Below are 21,261 nucleotides of genomic sequence, written 5' to 3' on the forward strand. Positions count from 1 at the left end.
AGACATTTATGCAGCCAAAAAACACATGAAGAAATGCTCCTCATCACTGGCCATCAGAGAAATGCAAATCAAAACCACAGTGAGATACCATCTCACACCAGTTAGAATGGCCATCATTAAAAAATCAGGAAACAACAGGTGCTGGAGAGGATGTGGAGAAATAGGAACACTTTTACACTGTTGGTGGGACTGTAAACTAGTTCAACCATTGTGGAAGTCAGTGTGGCGATTCCTCAGGGATCTCGAACTAGAAATACCATTTGACCCAGCCATCCCATTACTGGGTATATACCCAAAGGACTATAAATCATGCTGCTATAAAGACACATGCACACGTATGTTTATTGCGGCACTATTCACAATAGCAAAGACTTGGAACCAACCCAAATGTCCAACAACGATAGACTGGATTAAGAAAATGTGGCACATATACACCATGGAATACTATGCAGCCATAAAAAATGATGAGTTCATGTCCTTTGTAGGGACATGGATGAAACTGGAAAACATCATTCTCAGTAAACTATCGCAAGGACAAAAAACCAAACACCGCATGTTCTCACTCATAGGTGGGAATTGAACAATGAGAACTCATGGACACAGGAAGGGGAACATCACACTCCGGGGACTGTTGTGGGGTGGGGGGAGGGGGGAGGGACAGCATTAGGAGATACAACTAATGCTAAATGACGAATTAATGGGTGCAGGAAATCAACATGGCACATGGATACATATGTAACAAAACTGCACATTGTGCACATGTACCCTAAAACCCTAAAGTATAATAAAAAAAAAGAAAAAAAAAAAAAAAAAAAAAAAAAAAAAAAAAAAACAAGTAGGCTAAAACACCAACAAACAAAACAAAAGTACATGAAGGCATATAATCCAACTACACAAAAACAGTTATGAAAATATAAAATCACCCAGACAAAAAAACACATTATGGATACAGGAACAAAGATATGAATGACTCCAGGCTTCTCAACAGGAACTTTACAGGCAATGGAACATTATTTTTAAAGTGCTAAAAGAGAGAAGAAAAAAAATCTATATCCAGCAAAAACACCTTTCACAAATGAAAGTGAATGAAGATTTTTTTTCAGACAGACAAAAGCTGAGAGGATGTATTTTCAGCAGACCCACAGTATAAAAAATATCTTCAGGCTGAAGGAAAACAATGCCAGATGAAAAATTGGATTTATAAAAGGAAATGAACAGCTCCAGAAATGGTCATTATGTGAGCAAATATGCAATAGTTTTCTGTCCCTTTAAAAAATTTTTTGAAAGACAAATACTTAGAATGAAAATAACAATGTACTGTAAAGTTTACAACATATCTAGAAGGGGGAATGCCTGACATCAATAGCACAAAATATAAGGAGCACACTATTGTAATTATACTGTGTCATGTTCAGTTATACATAAAGAAGCAAAATATTATTTGAATATAGACTTTATTAATTTAAAGATTCATTTTAAAAACCATACACTAGCCTTTAAAAAGTAAAACAAAGAGGTATTGCAAATAAGCCAATAATGGAGATAAAATGTAATATTAAAGAGCAAAAATAATTCAAAAAAAGAAAGAATGGAAAAATATATAAAAAAGCAAGATTGTAGTTAAACTCAACCATAAAAATAATTACAATAAATTTGATCTATACTTTATTTGAATTGAATTACTTTAAATATGCACTTTTTGATACGGTAGCCACTAGCCACATGTGGCTATTTAGCATTTGGAGTGTGGCTAGCATACATCAAGAACTAAATTTTTAACTTTATTAAATGTTTAATTAATTAAAGTTTAAATTGGAAAACAAACAATTCGGTTATTCTGAGACTTTTCAGTATTTTTGGAACCCTGCGTGTATGTGAATCAACATTTTTAACTGTAAATTTTAAGAAATCTAAAGATAAGATATTTTCAATGAAAATTTTATGTTAGACTTGAAATAAGTTTAAGTGTAAAATATAAACTGGATTTCAAATATTTAGTATGAAAAATAATGTAAAAATCCCATGAATATATTTGTATTTATTACTTAGTGAAATGACAATATGTTGGATATACTGAGTTAAATATATAACTGCTATCAGTTGCCTGTTTCTTTTTATGCTTTCAAATGTGTCTACTGCTATCATTTCAACATTTTAAAAAATGTATCACTTGTCTAAAACACTTTGATAAAAAGGCAGAGATTGTCAAGCTGTACAATAAAGCAATAATCAACTACATGCTGTCTGTAAGAAACCACTTTAAATATAAAGTTGTAAAGCATCCAGAATATCTCAAGTGATATTGAAAAAGAATAACAATTTTGGAGACTTAGAGTACCTGTATTCAACACAACTAAATTTTATGTTAAGGACATTGTGGTACTGACAAAGGACAGCAAGATCAATGTAAGAGAATAGAGTGCCTATCAAGATACTGATCTATACATATGTATGGTTAGATTGTTGACAAAGATTCCAAAACAGGCCAAAGGAAGAAAGTCTTTTCAAAAAGAGGTGCTAGAACAACTCAATATTTATATAGGAGAAAAAATTTGAACTTATGCATTATACCAAGAATTAATTTCACATGGATAATTAATCTAAACATAAAAACAGCCACCATAAAACTTTTTTAAAAACTCACCAGATAATATATTCATCAATTGGGTAAACAAACACTTCTTAGTCTGGACAAAAAGCAATAACCATAAAAATTTTTTTTAAATTAGATTTCATTAAAATTAAAAATTTCTGTTCATCAAAAGATATCATTAAAAATTAATGTGAAAGACACAGAGTAGCAGAAAAAAATCACTGGAAGAAACTTTGTATGGTGATGAAAAGATTCGATAATGATACACATTTGTAAAAACTCATCGAACTTTACAGTAAATGTTCTCATGGTTGTGGACTATTAGGTCTCTCCTACATTATTGGTGAGGACCTAAGATAATACACCTAACTGGCAAATATCTGGTAGTTTCTTACTATTTTAAACATAATCTACTCATAAGTATTAGCCCAAATAAATTAAATCGTTAAAAAAAGTACACACATGTCCATAGTAGATTAATCTACAAGTAAATCTATGTATTTATCATAGTAGCCCAAATCTGGAAACTATCTAGTTGTCCAGGTATCCAATATAAAAAAATGACTAAAAAAACCCTAGCATATTCATACACATTCATTCATGGAGTACTATGTAACAATAAGAGGGAAACTCGTGTATGGAATTACATGAACATATATCAGGACCATGATGCTGAGAAACAGAAACCAAATACCAAAAGAATGCATATTGTATGATTTCGTTTGTATGAAGTTCCAAAAGAGGCAAAACTAACATATGCTGGGAAAAAAAAAATCAGAACATTGGTTGCCTCTGCCACTTGAGAACTCACCATTAAGTTTTCTACTTAGGTGTTAAAGAGGCAAAAAAGTGGAATGCTTTGTCTCAATATCTGGGAAAAAAAGCAATATTATATAGTTGAGAAAGACACATTTTTTTCTAGTACTACGGTCTTAGGCAAAAGAGTCTTCAACTGAAGGATATTGAAAAACAAATAAAAACAAATGTTTATTTTTCAATAATATATAGGTTAGATATCCCCAATCTAAAAATCTGAAATCTGGAAAGTTCCAAAATCAACTATTTTTTGAATACCAACACAATGCCACAAGTGAAAAATTTCACAACTGATCTTGTGAGGCATCACAGTGAAAATACAATAAAAAACTGTTTCATGTACAAAATCATTGAAAATATGTGTATATTTTACAGATAAAATATTTGTTAAAAAATTGTGTAAAAGTACCTTCAGATTATTTGTATAAAGTGAATATGAAACAAAAGAATTTTATGTATAGAATTGGGTTCCTTCCCTAAAATATCTTATGTACATGCAAATTTCCAAAAATCTGAAAAAATTCAAGATCTGAAACATTTCTGATCTCAAGAAATTTGGATAAGGGATACTGCATATTTAAAGTACAAAGTTAATCTTTATGTGGCCATTTTATCTTCTAGAAATGTCAAGTACATCATTTTGTTATAATTAGCATTTATATCACCATGTAACCTTCTTTTAAAGAATTATCTCCTTTTATACAAACAACAAATGACCCTGCAAACTGAATTCTAATTCTCTAAACTTAACAGGCTTGTTTAAAACTGTTGAAATGTTTATTTTTATACACATACTTACTTCCATGTGCAATGTCTGTTTTCCCCTTTTCTCCTAAAGAATTACTTACCCTTTACCTTTTGTTACTTGCTACATCTACTGTAGTTCCAAATTATATTGTTGATATCTCTGTTGGAATATATATATTATAGTGTATTATATATTATACACATACATATTTCTTTTTGTGTTTTTAAATGTGTCTACTGCTATCATTTCAACATTTTAAAAAATGTATCACTTGTCTAAAACACTTTGATAAAAAGACAGAGATTGTCAAGCTATACAACAAAGCAATAATCAATTACATGCTCCCTGTAAGAAACCCCTTTTAAATATAAATATATATTATACACATATATAATATACAATCATATATAGATATGATTCTGTGCCCTGCATTCCTTAAGAAGTGACAATTGTTTCTATCCTCAGTGCCCAGCAGATTTGCAACAGAGATATTTGTTAACTGAATAAATAAATGATTCTGAGAATGCATTTTTGAAGGTTTGTTGGAGGTCTACTGATAGAGACATATAGTAGTGGCAAGCTCAAATGCAAAGTTTTAAATTTTGATACACCACAACTCATTATATAAAGAACAAATTTATATAGTGAAATTTTGCCATAAAGATTCTACGTTTTATAGTCAAGCTTCACATATCTGGCAAATTGAAAAAATCAATATTTTTAAGGCATTATAGATGTTTTAGAAAATGTTTCATTTTTAGAATGCTTTCTTTGGAAAATAATTTTGATCTAAATTTTCTAGATAAAAATTTATTTCTACTTTAGTCTTCTATTTGTATTTTTAACACAAAAAAGCAGAAGACTCAAATTTATTACATAGAATTATTTAATAATTCCCCATAAATAATTGTGTCTACTGCCAGTTTGCTGTAATTCATTACATAGATTAATCAGTTCATGATTGCAGAGAGACAGAATAGTTTTTTCCTTCCATTACTTAAAAAACCTAGAAATTCAAAGCTGAGAGAATCTTGCATTTTACCTAGAAAATCTTCCTTATTTCAAAGACTAAGAATGGGAAGCACAGAAAAATCACAACTTAAATTTTGTGGCTAAGAGAAGAGGCCATCCCTTAAACTAACCTCATCTGCATCCATTTCTTTATCATAGAAAAGCAATATTTTATCAAGGAAATCCTTTATTCAAGATACTGATGAAGAAGTAGAATGTGGTAGGCTAAGGCTGTCAATTCTAGAAACACAGTAGTTATTTATGGGAGCTTAACAAAGTATCAATGCTTGGGCCCTAGTTCCCAGAGATTATTTGTTAATTGGTCTCTGAAGGCATATGCCCATCTATTAGTATTCCAGTGTGCAATTCAGTTGAAATCTAAGACAATATCAATTTTTTAAAGTCATAAATATTTCCTTAATCTGTTATAAATTTATGCCTCTGAACCATTTTAGTTGACAATTAGACACTGTTAGGAACTTCTGATAAAAAGCATGCAGATTTTAACATTTCAGGCTTCATGTATTAAAAAATTATCATAATGTTTCAGTTAATTTTTATGTTTGTCTGGAACTGAGTATATAACTAACACCCCAAAAATTTACTGTGTATTATATCATTATTTTTCTGTGAATGCTGTGTCCCTAGAAGAATGAAACAGCCCACAATAGAGCCTCATCCATATTATAGCACACATTGTTATAACAGTCTTGTGGTATAGTGAATTATGGCTAAAATCTACGTTAATATATACTATATTTCATTTAACTTGGCAGTCAATAGCAACATATTTTCAAATATTAAGCTGAAATACAGCTCAAGTTTTAAAAACATCACTATTTTAAACTAAACGCTCTATTTCCAAAACACTATTAAATGCAACCAGAATTTTTATGTTTTTATGCAGTTTGATATGGTTTTTATTACTAAGTTTATGCCAAAATCAAATATGAAATGAATATTTCTGTTTCCAACGGTATTTGAAATATCATTCTGCATTTAAAGTCCAGCAATAAATCGTTTATATTAATTATTAACCTGTGTTGGTCTAAAACTATGAACTGTAATTAAATAGTCCAATAACAGCACAAAAGTAAGTTGATTCAATCTTGCAACTTGTATTTCTTGACACAGATATATTTTCTTAACAGAACATGTAATCAAATCGAGGCTATCAATAACAGACAGCTCCACCTCACTCACAAATATGGAAGTATCAAAATTGCAGTAGAGTTAATCTCTAAGAATAAACTCAGGGCTTCTTCCCTACTGCAACGTTAAAAAAAGAAATTCTATCAATGAAATGATGGGGGTTTCTAAGCTCCCCTTAAAGAAATTAGGTTTCATTGAAATGAGGAAAGGCAACACTCTGGAAAAGTGTTATCTTGGGCCCAATATCATTATGATCAGTTCCTTCTGGGATGATGTTAAAGATTAGTTTATAAAAGTTCTTAAAGAGTTTAATATCTTTTCTTATTGGGCCTAGTTGTATTTATGGAAATTGTGGCAATGTTTGTGATAGCAGCCTCGCAAAAACATGAGAAAGCTTTAAGAAAGAAAAAAAAAAATGCATCTGGCTGATCATTAGCTCAACGTCTAAATGTCACTCTTTCCAAAATACTTTTCTGAGAAATGACCATGGGATTTTTCGCACTATTTTCTGACAAAAGGAAATAGCAGCCTATAAAGATAAATTCTGAAAAGAAGCCAATCTTTTCCCATCAAAAGATACTTACTTTGCTGTAGGTGAGTCACTTGTAACAAGTGTTCCACACTGATGCGGGATGTTGATGGTGGGGGAGGTTGTGCATGTGTGGGGACAAGGGGTACACAGGAACTCTTTGTAATTTCCACTCAATTTTGCTATAAACCTAGAACTCCTCTAAGAAATAAATTCTAGGTGGGGCACAATGGCTCATGCCTGTAATCCCAGCATTTTGAGAGGATGAGGGGGGCGAATCACTTGAGGTTAAGAGTTTGAGACAAGCCTGACCAACATGGCGAAACCGCATCTCTACTAAAAATACAAAAATTAGCTGTGCATGGTGGTGCACACCTGTGATCCCAGCTACTGAGGAGGCTGAGGCAGGAGAATCACTTCAACCCAGGAGGTGGAGATTGAAGTGAGCCGAGATTGCGCCGCTGCACTCTAGCCTGTGTGACAGAGTGAGACTCCATCTCAAAAAAGAAAAAGTAAAAATAAAAAAATTAAAGAAATAAAGTCTATTTATATAAAAAAGAGATTTAATTTACTTATAAAATATTTATAAAGATTTCTGGATTTACCATAGTAGGAAAAAGTTGTTTTTTATTTATTGTTTATTTTATCCTGTTAAAAACTATCCAAAGTCAATAAGCACAAAAATTTTTTGAAATCCCATCTTTGGTGAAAGTACTATTTGTTTGAAACTCGAAACCACGCAATACAAGAGGAGTATGGTTTGGCCCTAAGAGCTTCACTGTGCTCAATTTATTTCCAAACAGAAGTAGTGGGGCTGACCCATATTTATGGCCAGAATTCTGCAGGAAAGCAATGAGAAGACTGGTGTGAACAGTCCTTTGTCTGACAAACTCAGGTAGTTGGTGAGAGACAAAAAGTAAATAGTGAATAGCGAATATTCCCAGCTCTTACTCTACTTTTGGATCACTTGAGAAAGTTTTGAAAATACATATGCTAGGGTCTCAAACCAATGATCCAGGTGCAATTCTCTTGGGACATTGTGTAGATTGTCATTTGTTTTTTAGTTCTCCAAGTTACACTGCACAAAGCTATTCTGTAGCACTTTCTCAATGAGGGCTAAGAGAGCCCACTCACATGCAGTTCTCTATCATAAGGAATATTCTTGATGGCCTGTCAATTATCCCAGTCTTTTCTCCAAAAATCAGCTTATCAGTGAAGAATTCACCTAACTGAAAGACAAATGATTGAGTCTTGTTGATTCAATCTCCTTACTAGAGAGGAAAAGAAAAACAAATTTTAAAAGGTGAACATTCAAAGTAAATTTCTGCCAAAAAGAATGAAATTTCTAAACTTCTAAAATACGATGCAGTTTTTTAAAAACTTAATGAAGACATTGTACAGGAGCTTAGGGAAAGACATGACAAGATCATAGAAACAAAAAAGTCATAACCACCAACCTTACCTTCACAGTTACGCCACTCATATCGTTTTCCCCGATCCCAGACTTCCTTTATATCTAATTCCTTCTCAATTTCAAGATGATTTCTATTTGGTTTTAGTGTCCCACTGACCTTTTTATTATGTTTCTAATAAGCTAATGGTGAATGTTGTGATTTAGGTTTGGGAGAGTCATTTTCAGATTTGCTATTCAGCACTAATGTTTTGAACATTTTGAGTTTTCTGAAGTGAGAACAATTCCAAACTAATGATCCCTTCTTTCTCAAATTGAAAACAACGTTAAATGATATGAAAGTGCTCAGACAACAACATAACTGCAAAAACAGTCACCAACTCAATTCAAATCACATGCAAAATTTTATTTTTTACTGAAATCAATTTGAATAACCTAAAGACATTCTATATGTAATCCACCTAATTATAAATAGTATATTTGAAGAAGTGATCAATTTCCTATTTTTATAGAGTACGGTGTTTGCATTTCTGAGGAAAAATGAATATATGAAAGACTGATATTATCTATTAATCAAAAAAATATAGACAAATGCAGGCAGGAGAGGGAGAGATAATTAAACATTGACCCATTAACACTCTACAAACTTATACCAGATTGATTCTTGCTAGAAGCATTGAAGAATGCATCCCATTTCCTATGGCTGTTTCAGATGCCATAGGGTAAAATCCTCTGGTCACAGCTATTGCTTGGACTCTGTTCTTTCTCAGTTCTTCTATTCTTATATTTTCATACCTATTCTTTTTTTAATCCAATTTTTCTTAGCTAAAATATAATCATAAATGAATTCCAATCTGATATATAAATATAATTGTGAACATAAAGTAAATGTTCATAATATAAGACAATAATAAACTTCCAAATCTGGATTCAATCTTAATTCTAATGTTATTTTCACACTTATTTGAATGTGCTTAATGCTCCCATGAAGACATTTCATTTCTATTGAAGGAATTCCTTTCCTTTGTGTTCAGTATAAAATAAATGGTTTGACTTTGCTCAAAATTATGGATAGTCTTTTCAGTAAAGCTTGAACATGGCAGACAGATTTCTTCTTTGTAAGGAGGTGATACAAAGAACTGACATTTTAATAGACATCATGATAAATAAGCCTTCAAGTTGATGGCATGGTAGCAAGATAACACTAAGGTAATCTTTTCCTCATTTTTTTTTCTCTTTTTAAAGATTTTATAAACTTAAACTGTTGGACAAAATTTGGTTTTATTTAAAATAACCTCTTAAACATATGGATGATTCAACCAACTACTATAAAATGTTAATAATGTTATTACTTGATGGTAGAAAGTCCTATTAATATTCAGTTGTAATGATGGCCATATATTTTGTCGATATCTCAAGATTAATAGCACCTGACATTTTTATCACACCTAACAGTATTTAGATGCGTCTATATATGGAATTTCAATTTCTCTTAAGATGCCTCTTCCTTTCTTCCTGAAGTTCTTTCCTTTCTGTCTCCACTGCTACCACTGGGGTTGAGTTCCACAGATTCATTGCTATACCCTCACTTACCAAGGTAGTCACAGGTGGGAAAATGCAGAAATAAAAATCCTTTTCCTATATATTAGTTGAACAGTGACAGCCTGATAATTTGCAAAGAATAATACTTAAAAAAGTGGGGAGAAAGTATTTCAGGAAATTGTGGTCCCATGAAAGCACATGAAATTCATTCCCAGGTGCTTAGTGCCACAACTTTTTTCCCAAAGACTTTATTAATAGAGACAGTGGAAGGAAAACTCATTAATTTTATTACATGCGACAGATGGTGGCTATTTAATATTCTTGTTAGGCTTAACAAATACTTCTCCTGTCTTGAGGTTTGGATTTTCTCAGCAAGTTCAATGCCCCAATCCTAAATTTAAAACAAAATAATAACAATAACTGAAAGCAGAAACTTAAAATTCCACATTAAATTTTCAAAATTAACATTGAGCAGTTAATTCTTATTCACGGAAGTGAATTAAATTCATCTTTGAAGAAGACAACTTCTTTTCATGAAAAACCATCATAATGGCCTTTTGGTTTTGCATTCTTTATTCCAGAGGTAAGAATAAGAAGCAACCCAAAAGACAAAGTGTAAGACTGTGAAAAAGTCTTTTTGTATTGTAATTTAGTATATATTTTAAAAGAGTCAAGTACAAATAGCCCTTGTTGCTTCCTTTGGTAAGATGTTTCTTGACTCCATATAAACTTAGAGACTGTAGTGTCATAAATTGCTGGAAAATGTTATTACAGAGTTTTTTCTGTTTTGTTTTGTTCATATTTGTTGCAGATTGGATTCCCAGCAAATAGTCTCTTAGATGGAGTTTAGTGTTTAGGATATTAACTATGGAGTGCCTTTAGAGTCAATACAGGAGGGAGAGAAGGAAAGAAAACTGTGAAGAACAAGAAGTCAATTTGCGGCAGCCACCACAGCTTAACTTATGGTGAGGTGTGGATCCTTTAGAATTGTCTCAAGTTGGGCTAAGATGGCCAAGCCTTAGACTTCTAATTCAGTCAATCACGGGAAGTGGGCTGACCTGGGAAGGGAAATGACTTTAAGCAAAGTGGCTGTCTTAAGCAGAGTCTAATCCTCATAGGAGCTAACAGCTGAAGGCTATATGCCAATAGTAATTCCAGAAGAAGGGGCAACAAGTCCAACATTGAAGGGCCATCAGAGTTTTCACCACAGTTCATCTCTTACATAACTCAAATTCACCTCTGCATATACATCCTGGCAGACCTATCATCTGGAGGAAAATTTAGCAAAGCAGGTCAATGAGACAAAAACACCCTTTGCCCCTTCCAACAGATGTGCATTGTCTCTCCTCTCCACTACCCGTTTTAGATTCCCCATAATATCATCTCGTACCTCTGCTAGTACCTAGTGGCATGACCTGTTGCTCTAAGCCCCTGGTCACCATGGCCTTCTCAGGTTAGTGTGCTGCCAGAAATTGCCCATTTATTATCAAAACTGGGCAAGGGAGTTCCAACAGACACCTAAATAGATTCCCCTGATAACATTTTTTCTTTCCCTTTTTATGCAGCAGCAGCCCTGGACCTCATTTCAACGAATCGGGTCAATATGGTGAGAAACAGAAATGAAATTTGAAGCTCCTCAGCTAACTGAATGGACCCCCTCTTGGCCAATGGGACTCCAGAGCAACCTTGAAAACTGAGCTTTTGGCCCTGATGAGTAGGAGGTCAGACATATGTTGTTATATCCCCTCCCTCCCTAACTGCCATTAGGCTTTCATTCCTAAGGGCTAAACAGAAAGCAGATCTTTCTTTTTTCTTTTTTTTTTTTTTTTTAATGAAGAAAAGAGGTTTATTTGACTCACAGTTCTGCAGGCTATACAGGAAGCATGGCTGTGAGGCCTCAGGAAACTTGCAATTATGACGGAAGGTGAAGGGGAAGCAAGCATGTCTTACCATGGTGGAGCAGGAGAGAGAGAGCAAAGGGGAAAGTGCTACACACATTTTTTTGAGACAGCGTCTTGCTCTGTTGCTCAGGTTGAAGTGTAGGGGCGTGATTTCAGCTCACTGCAACCCCCGCCTCCTGGGCTCAAGCAGTGCTCCCACCTCAGCCTCCCCATTAGCTGGGACTACAGGCAGATGCCACCACACCTGGGTAATTTTTGTAGAGATGGAGTTTTGCCATATTGCCCAGGCTGGTTTCAAACTCCTGGGCTCAAGCCATCTGCCTGCATTGGCCTCCCAAAGTGCTGGGATTACAGGCATGAGCCACTGCACCCACCCATGCTAGACACTTTTAACCAACAAGATCTTGTGAGAACTCACTATCATGAGAACAGGAAGGGAGAAATCTGCCCCCATGATCTAATCACCTCCCACTAGGTCACTCCCTCAACATTGGAAATTATAACATGAGACTTGGGTGGGGACACAGAATCACAGAATCAAACCATATCACTGTCATAGGCTCCCAAATATTGTTTCTGACCAAGGAACTCATTTGCTGTGAGATTAATGAGAGGATAAACAGAAAGCAGATCTTTCAAAAGACTCCATGGCTGCTATCAGGCTTATATCAACCAACTGCCTGATGCTGCTCCTCCCTTCTGCAGTTTCCACACAACAATTGATCAGCATTTCTTCCTGATAAGAGACCACCCATGGAGTGGTTCTGGCCAAGCCAATCTATATGCAACTTATGAAGGGGCATGAAGTTCCATTGCACGTGTGCATGTTTCTCCTTTCAAAGATATTCATGACTCCTTCTACTTTATTAAATAGGTATATTCTGCCACCCTGCTCAGCATCAATTCCTGTTCCCTTTGTTCTTCCCTTTAAGTGTCTGTTTCTGGCTTATGGCCAGAGGCCATGCTTTCCAGTCTGTCAGAATGGCCACCCTGCAGGCTACAATGCTTTATGAAAAATAAAGCTTTCCTTTCCAAATTTATGAGCCTCATTATTCTTGGGTTGACAATGGATACATTCTTTATATTAAAAATAAAACCCACAGTACGTAAATATTTGAATTAGACCATCTTAAGTTTGAATTGTCACTATTTGCTAGCTAGGATTGTGGGCAGGTTACCTAAATGATCACCCCTTAGTATCATCCCTGTAAAATACCAATAGTAATACCTACACTGAAGTTTTCTGAAAGGATTGAAGACAATGTAAAATGACTTGCAAAATACCCTGACACATAGCAGTTCACAAGAAATATCAATGATTCTCATAAAAGTTAATTTTCTACATGGTTTACCTTTGCATACCTATCTGATAGATAAGAAAAATGGGAACAGAGAGAGTTAGAAATGTTTAAACTGCAATCACATTAGCAGTTTGTGTAAATAAATACATTTGCTATGTATCATTTGAACACCATTGAAAGATCCCTTTGATTATTGCTGTTTACCTATTTGTTCTGCTTGGCAATTCTTCTTTGCCCCAGGGCAGCTCTCTAAAGCCTTGCATTTAGTTATATTGCAAACAGACTGGTATGTTTCTCATTTAGTTATATTGCAAACAGACTGGTAAACTTCTCATTTGGTGAGAAGTTTAGAAGGTGCATTTCACCTTTAGATTTACCTTAATTATTAAGTGGAAATAATTTCTATGATCCATGGTTCATCTCACTTTCATAAAAACCAATGCAGATAATTTTTCAATATATTAAAGACATTTAAATAGCTAACAGTTGATATACTAATGAGTAGATTGATATACGTAGTTGATGTATTAGGTTGGTGCAAAAGTAATTGCGGTTTTTGCCATTAAAAGTAATATAAACAGTTAATAAATTGATAGCTAGGTAGGTATCCTCCCTTTTTTTCACCATCATAAACGGTGTGAAAGATTGCACTAATGGCCCCAGTTCTTTACCTCTCCCTGTATGGACTCCGTTTGTCAAGTAACTTTGTGGTGGTTTCTTACTGTAAGTGGAGATTCTTTCTCACCCCTAGATTCTTGAATTGAACATACGCTTGCTCTGTTAATGAAATTTCAGTAGACCCGTTGCAAGAAGAGGTATGCATTTCTGCTGTTAACATGAGAAAAACATGCCCCAGCTGCAGCCAGATCACAGGAAAGGAGTAAGAGACATGTGGAACTGAGCTAAACCCAGTCATGTCCGTCAAGATTAGCTGACCTTTTAGCTGTGCCAGGATGTGTGAGCTAACAAAGTTGAAACCAGAGAATCACCAAATGTAACTCAGCCTTCATCAGCCTATCCTCAGGCTTATAATCCTCAGCTGATCTGCATACTTGTGAAAAATGATAAGTAGTTGCTATTTTAAGCCACTGAATTTTGTGTGGCTGTTACAAAGTTAGTTTTCCTGAAATTGGTTAATTTTCAGAATAGAATTTTTTTTCATTTTCTTCAGATGTGTCATCTATTCATGAAATATCAGGTTATCATCTGACATTAGAAGCTCTAGGCATGAAATACATCTGTCAATAGCAATAATTAGAATAACTCGTTTTATACCACATGTTCTCACTCATATGTGGAAGCTTAAACTGTTGTGATGTTGTGCTCACAGAAATAGAGAGTAGAATAGTAGTTGTTAGAAGCTGGGAAGCAGAAGAAGGAGAAGGGAGAGGGTGGTTAATGGACACAAAATTATAGCTAGATAGAAGGAATAAGTTCTAGTGTTCTATCGCATTGATGGGTGACTAATAACAACTCATTGTATATTTTCAAACAGCTAGAAGGGAAGAGTTTGAATGTTCCCAACACAAAGAAATGATAAATGTTTGAGGTGATGGATATGCTAACTACCCTGAATTGGTCAATACATCTTATATACATGTATCAAAATATCACTCCATACCCCCAAAATATGTACAATTATGTGTCAATTTTTATTTTATTTATCGATTTTTTTTATTATTATTGTTTTGAGACAGGGTCTCACTCGGTAGCCCAGGCTGGAGTGCAGTGACGTGATCTCGGCTGCAACCTCTACCTCCTGGGTTCAAGTGATTCTCCTGCCTCAGCCTCCTGAGTATCTTGGATTATAGGTGCCTGCCACCACACCTGGCTAATTTTTGTATTTTTAGTAGAGATGGGGTTTTGCCATGTTGGCCAGGCTGGTCTCAAACTCCTGACCTCAGGTGATCCACCTGCCTCGGCCTCCCAAAGTACTGAGATTACAGGCATGAGCCTCTGCACCCAGCCTATCTGCCAATTATTAAAAATAAAAATTAGAAACTAAAAAAAGTTAAAGAATAATTTTAACTAGGGAAAATTTGTTAAAATTAGGAAAGTGTAAATCATATTACTCAGTAGAAGAAATTTATGTGGTTAAATTTTAAAATTACATTAAATGAGAGTACATTGGAGCTGTAAGTAAAGAAGATACTGGGTAAATCAGGAGTTGATTTCATTCATTTCTGCTTTGTTGAGGATGTGGTAGTGGAAAAAATTCATTCTGTTTATGTTCCACACTCTTAGTTTCAAAAATGTAGTTTCCTAAATGTAGTCTCTTGAATCATTTTTAAATTTTGCATAATTTTTTTGCTAAAGAGTAAAAGGGAAAAATTAACCTCAAAATCTTGAGAAATTTATGAACTCATTGTAAGTATTGATCATGAAACTGTACAGTCAACTCATGAAAATATGAAACTGTAATACCATGAAAAATGAAATTTCACTTCCATTCATCCATTATGTTGCTTAACAACATCAAGGCTCGCCATTGAGTATGGGAATTAGATAGTGTAAACATTTTTAAGGGGACGTAAAGAGGACAGTCATTTGAGACTAACACCAGTGATTTCACTTCAAGTTAGCAAGATGGCTGGGTAGTTATACCTGGGAGTAGAATGGAAAACTTTTAGCTTAATGAAAACACTTCAGTCTATTATCAAAGAAGCAATGATGTTGGGAAAACAAACTTAACTTGTAAGTTAAACAGGAGAGTCACAAAAAAACTGCTATTTAAATAGAGTCCAGAATTGGAAAATAGAAGAAGCAACCAAGCAAATGGAGCAAGAAATATTGAGGACCTGGTCCATGGCCATTTGCCTGTTGCCCTGAGGCATCTTAGAGACAGAGGAGGCATCTGATTCTTGGTGATCTGACACATAGAAGGCACAATAAATACAGGAGTTGATGTGCATTCACAAATATTGCCAAAGGAAGGAGGGCACCACTCAAAATATTACGGTATTGTTAAACAATTCAAAAGACAGATCTCTAAGAAAAAAAAAAAGAGAAGCATCCAAATTTGTGAAGTATCAAGCAAAACGGTAATGCATTTATTATAAAATAAAAATTTGGAGACTGTGGCAGTAGCAGTAATGTTTTAAAAAGAAGAAGTTTAATATTCTATTCCTTACGCAATTGCTGCATCCTGCATAGTTTTGGTTATTAATACAGCATACACATCAGGGTTGAAGAGATTTATACATACCCCAGAGAAATTGTATAAGATGTTCTCTTTTCTCCAATACAGTTGCAAACCCTGAAGCAGCTCAATGTACTGCATATTAATGGGTTTTCAGATATTCTCCAGGAAGTTATTAGAAAAGGGTTGGCAATGAGCTCTGATTACTGTAATCTGATAATCTCCAGTGGAAAGCATTAACAATGTGAATTTCGAGAAGTTAACAAATCTCTCAAGACCAGGGGAAATCTGATAGTCCAACACGGGGAAAATAAAAACAATATGTTTTGCGAATTGCTTTTCTTGTATTTTGCTTTTGGAGGTCAGATATTTCAGAGGGGACTTTTTAAAGCTGAAAATTAAAATCCAGTATATTTTATTAAAATAGAGAAGCTCTTATAATATTTTATGAAAATAGAATGTTAAATAGGTAATGGCTAAATGTAACTACAATTTAACTATTACTGAATGTCAAAATCAAGTGAGTCAAAACATTTTAAATATCAGGATAAATTTTAGAACCTAATTTGGGACTATAATTCACATGTAAATCAGATTTTAACTCAATTTTAATTCAGTTGTACTTTTTTTTCTCATTTTGCTATTTAAGGAGTTGATAAAGTAGAACAGTAAATGTTTCTGCTGATATCTGCTATTTTATCTTCTATACAGAGCCTGAAGATTATTGTTTTTGGGGAAATTTCCCATTTTATGAGACTCTGCAGAAAGCAAGCTCTTGATTCTCACTAGTAAAGCCAGAGAATCCAAGTGTATCTCTCTTGTCCCATCTAAGATAGGAAAAAGGCTTAAGAAATAACTTAAAGGACACTTTTTCTTCTCCCTGGAATTTCAAATCTGATAAGAGTGATGGGAAAACAAAGAGTTGAGAAATCAGTCACAGATAGAGTATTAAGAGTCCAAGCATAGTGGCAGTGGCAAATTCAGCAATAGTAGCATTACTATCAGTTGCCTTCCTACCACATTGTCCTTATGCTATGACTGTGTCTCTGATATCTTGCATTGCTAGATTCCTGCCTCTGTTCTGAGCTGGGTATTTTCCCTTCAGTTTCTTTATAGATTGCGATATACAACATCTTTACTATTTTTAAGTCTTTGTTCAAAACATCTTCTCAGTGAAGATGTAACCTAGTATTATATGTAATACTATAATATGTAACCCAGTATTTTAATGTAACCTAGTATTATAATGTCTTGGCCCTCTCCACACAGCCTACAACTTAGTCTTTAATTTCTCCTTACTGTGTACTATTTTTACAGCAGTTATTAATCTCTAATGTGAAATATATTTACTATACTTATTATTTATGCATTCCAATTCTACCTCTGGAATGTGGGTGTCATGAAAGCAGAGATCTTTATGTTATTCACTGTTGAATCGTAAAGCCTAACACAAGGCCTAGCATATAATAAGAGTCAATAGGATTTATAAGATGGACCCATAAATGAACGAATGTTCTCCCCTTTGTAGGACCTTTTCATTAACTATTCCTTTTGGAATGTTCCGTCCTCATAGTCACTGTTGTGGACTGAATGTTTGTGTTACCGCAAAATGCTTATGTTGAAATCCTGAATGTGATGATGTTAGGAGGTGGGGCTTTTGGGAGGTAATTAGGTTATGAGGATGTAATCCTCATGAATGGGATTAGTGCCCTTATAAAAGGGATCCCAGGGAGTCTCTTGCCCTCTTTCCACTATATGAGGATACAATGAGAAGTTGACTGCAACCCAACCAGAAGAGGGCTCTCACCAGAACCCAGCCCTGCGTGCACCCTGATATCAAACTGTGAGGAATAAATTTCTTTTTAATTAAACCACTAAGTATTAGGTATCTTGCTACAGCAGCTTGAATTGACTGAGACAGTCACACAGTAGCTCTTTCTGATCATTTATTACTCAAAACCAAAAAGAAGTCTTTCCTAATAACACAATCTAAGAGCAGTACCAGTCACCTGCTGTCTCACCACTCTATTTTCATGGTTCTTATCACTATTGAGTATATTTTATTTATCTATTTTGTTTATATATACGGCTTCTCCCTCCCCACCCAAGACGGGTTAATATTATGAGGTTCTGTAGAAAGCAAGCTCTTGATTCCCAAGGGGATTAATATTCACCTTTTAATCCCTAAGAACAAGAATAATGCCTAGCATATATCAGACACACATAAGGCAAACATTACATTTTCATGAGATATTTGAAGAAATATCACAAGGCTAGTGTGCCAATTAAAAGGCATTACAAAAATTATATGTATATATGGTGGGTTCAATGCAGAATTTAATAGGTCAAAGTCCCTCAATAGGTATTCTGCCAGTTTAGCAACCAGAAGAATGCTAAACAAGAGGACAGTAGATTTCAACCATCATGATTTCTCTAAATTAAAACCTAGCTTTCAGACATGTAGCTAAAACCCATGGAGTGTTGAAAATCTTTATTATTTCCCCATTTCATGGAGTATCTACTGTTACAGGCATAGAGAACAGCCTGTAATGCCAGCCCTAAGGTAAGAGCAGGCCTTGCAAGCTTGAGGAACAGAAAGGATTTCAGTATAAATAGAGGAGCTTGAGTGAGGATAAGAACCGAAATAGATGAGGCAACTTTTTTTCATACTGTTCTCTCCTCTGGTTCCATTTAATTGGCCCGAGGACAAACATCAAGCCAGAAACAGAGTTTTGTTCTAGGATTTTTCAAACAAGACCTTGTAGGACCTGTATTCTCCAATGATGATGCTGTAAGATGGAAGATACAGGAGTTTCAGGCAACTATGTCTATCTAATGGGAACGATATTGAGGAACATGAAGAAGCTGCACATCACATATCATAGGCAATCTTATTAAGCCAAAGAAATCGGTATTTTCTAGAAATGTTTCAATCCTCAGTTGAATTCCCTAAAGCCCAGCTGCAACCCTGCCCTTCTTAGAGTTGTTTTTTTTTTTTTTTTCTGATGATCAATTATGTCTTTTACCCCTTAGGCTGAAGTAGGGTTTCTGTCACTTTTAACCAAAGAGCTTCCCCTCCACCTAAATAGAAAAACAAAAAGAATAAAATTCAGCTGCTTGGGTTGAGACCTTGATGGTGCCTCAAAGCCCTGTCCACTTGTCATACCATCCACTGCTCAGGCTTCACAGGCACCTCCGGATACTAGATTTCCATTAAAAATAATTTAACATATTGTCCTAGGAAGAGTATAAGAAGTATCTAGGCCGGGCGCGGTGGCTCACGCCTGTAATCCCAGCACTTTGGGAGGCCGAGGCGGGCGGATCATGAGGTCAGGAGATAGAGACCATCCTGGCTGACATGGTGAAACCCCGTCTCTACTAAAAATACAAAAAAATTAGCCGGACGTGGCTGCAGGCACCTGTAGTCCCAGCTACTCGGGTTGCTGAGGCAGGAGAATGGCGTGAACCCGGGAGGCGGAGCTTGCAGTGAGCCGAGATTGCGCCACTGCACTCCGGCCTCGGCGAAACAGCGAGACTCCTTCTCAAAAAAAAAAAAAAAAAAAAAAAAAAAAAGAAGTATCTAAAGGTCTTATTAACAACTCTTTATGAATCCTCACTAGTCTTCCTTTTCCCTTTTTCATTTACTCGCTTTGTCTCATCTTCCTTAGATTTGTTTTTTATTTCTTTTTCTCAACAGTACATTCTCCTCCAAATAAATCCAACTCAGTTCTTATTTAACCATATTCTCCATTAATCCCTGACCCCATCAACTGGAAGAAATGTCTCTCTCCTTTGAACTCTTTGGCATTTATCCACTGCTCTTTCTTTGCACTTATCAATCCTGGCCAGTGCTATTTTTATTTAAATGCTGTCTAAATTAATCCATGAATATTTCAAGTAAAGCAATGCAAAAATAAATTGGACCTGGTGACCACAGTATGTCACATCTAATATGTATTCTATAAACATTTAACTGATTGATGAAATATTTATAGAGGATTATCTAAAGGATAAGAAATTAAGTCATTTTAGCTGTAGTTTAACAGAATTTATCTTTGTGTTAAGGTAGACTATATCAAAAAGCTTCACACTTAGATTAAACTCACAGAAACTATTTTACTGTATAACTTGGGAAAATATCAAATTGTTCAAATAATATAAAGCCATATTTAGCCAGATACTCTGCCAAGCATGCAGAGTAAAGAAAGTGATTTCTTCTAAAGTGTAGAAATTGTGGGAAAGGGAGAGGAGGGGAGGGAGAAATAGGGAGGAAAAATGTTCACTTTCTTAAGAATATTTCTGTTCATTTTCATTTTTACTATAAGAGTTTTCTTAAAACTAAAAAAATAGCTGTAGGAAACTCATTTTATTTACTGCATGGATATTGGGATATGTTATCCTTTTCATACTGACAAATATGTGAAATTTATCTCTAGTGTAAGTACCTACAAGCTTCAACATCAGCCTTATTTCTCCCGAGAAATATTTTTTTTTTTCTCTTAGGAATTGTGAATTACATAATATCTACAACATACTAGTGTCTGATTTCTTCACTCAGTCCATCAACTACTTTGAAGAGTATTCTTCATGTTCCTCCATCTACAAGAGGAGTATTAATTTCATGTTTAGGTGAGATAAAGATTACATGAAATTATGAAAAGTACTTTTCCCAGTGCATAGCTCAGAGTAAGGGCTTAAAAGTTAGAAGCCTTCATCATTTTGTCATTTTTGTAACATCTACGATCATTATAACTTCGAAGCCTACAATGTTTGGCATTGTGTTATGCTGTTTTCTTCCCCAGTATTTTTTGGTGCATAAGATCTAGAAATTTCAAAATCTATTTTAGTTATTTTTTAATATTATAGGAGTTATGCTTGGGTAGGAGTTTTTTCAAATAGTATCAGAAGGTCAGGAAAATGATAAACCATTCTCTCAATAAACCTTAAGTTTTAGGCAGCATTTGTTAGCAACTTTTGTTTTTAGTTGTTTTGATAATTACCACGCAGGGAACATACATTCATATTACTAATTTTTCATTACGAATTGTAGTCTGCCTCTTGTTTCCTTTCAGTTTTTAACAAAAATGCTGTATGTAACATTTTATTAAATTATATGTG

General features: G+C 34.5%; 1 long non-coding RNA gene across 1 annotated transcript in view; it reads left to right on the forward strand.

Annotated features, from left to right (window-relative positions):
• Positions 1–21,261, forward strand: part of LOC134733088 (uncharacterized) — a 73,509-nt gene that overhangs the window by 15,588 nt on the left and 36,660 nt on the right. Inside the window, exons 2-3 of the long non-coding RNA XR_010116651.1 lie at positions 10,614–10,767; positions 11,368–11,523. This is a non-coding gene — a long non-coding RNA (uncharacterized lncRNA). The remainder of the gene's footprint in view (positions 1–10,613; positions 10,768–11,367; positions 11,524–21,261) is intronic.

The sequence above is a fragment of the Symphalangus syndactylus genome, chromosome 17 (assembly GCF_028878055.3).
Source record: "Symphalangus syndactylus isolate Jambi chromosome 17, NHGRI_mSymSyn1-v2.1_pri, whole genome shotgun sequence".
Classification (NCBI taxonomy): Eukaryota; Metazoa; Chordata; class Mammalia; order Primates; family Hylobatidae; genus Symphalangus; species Symphalangus syndactylus.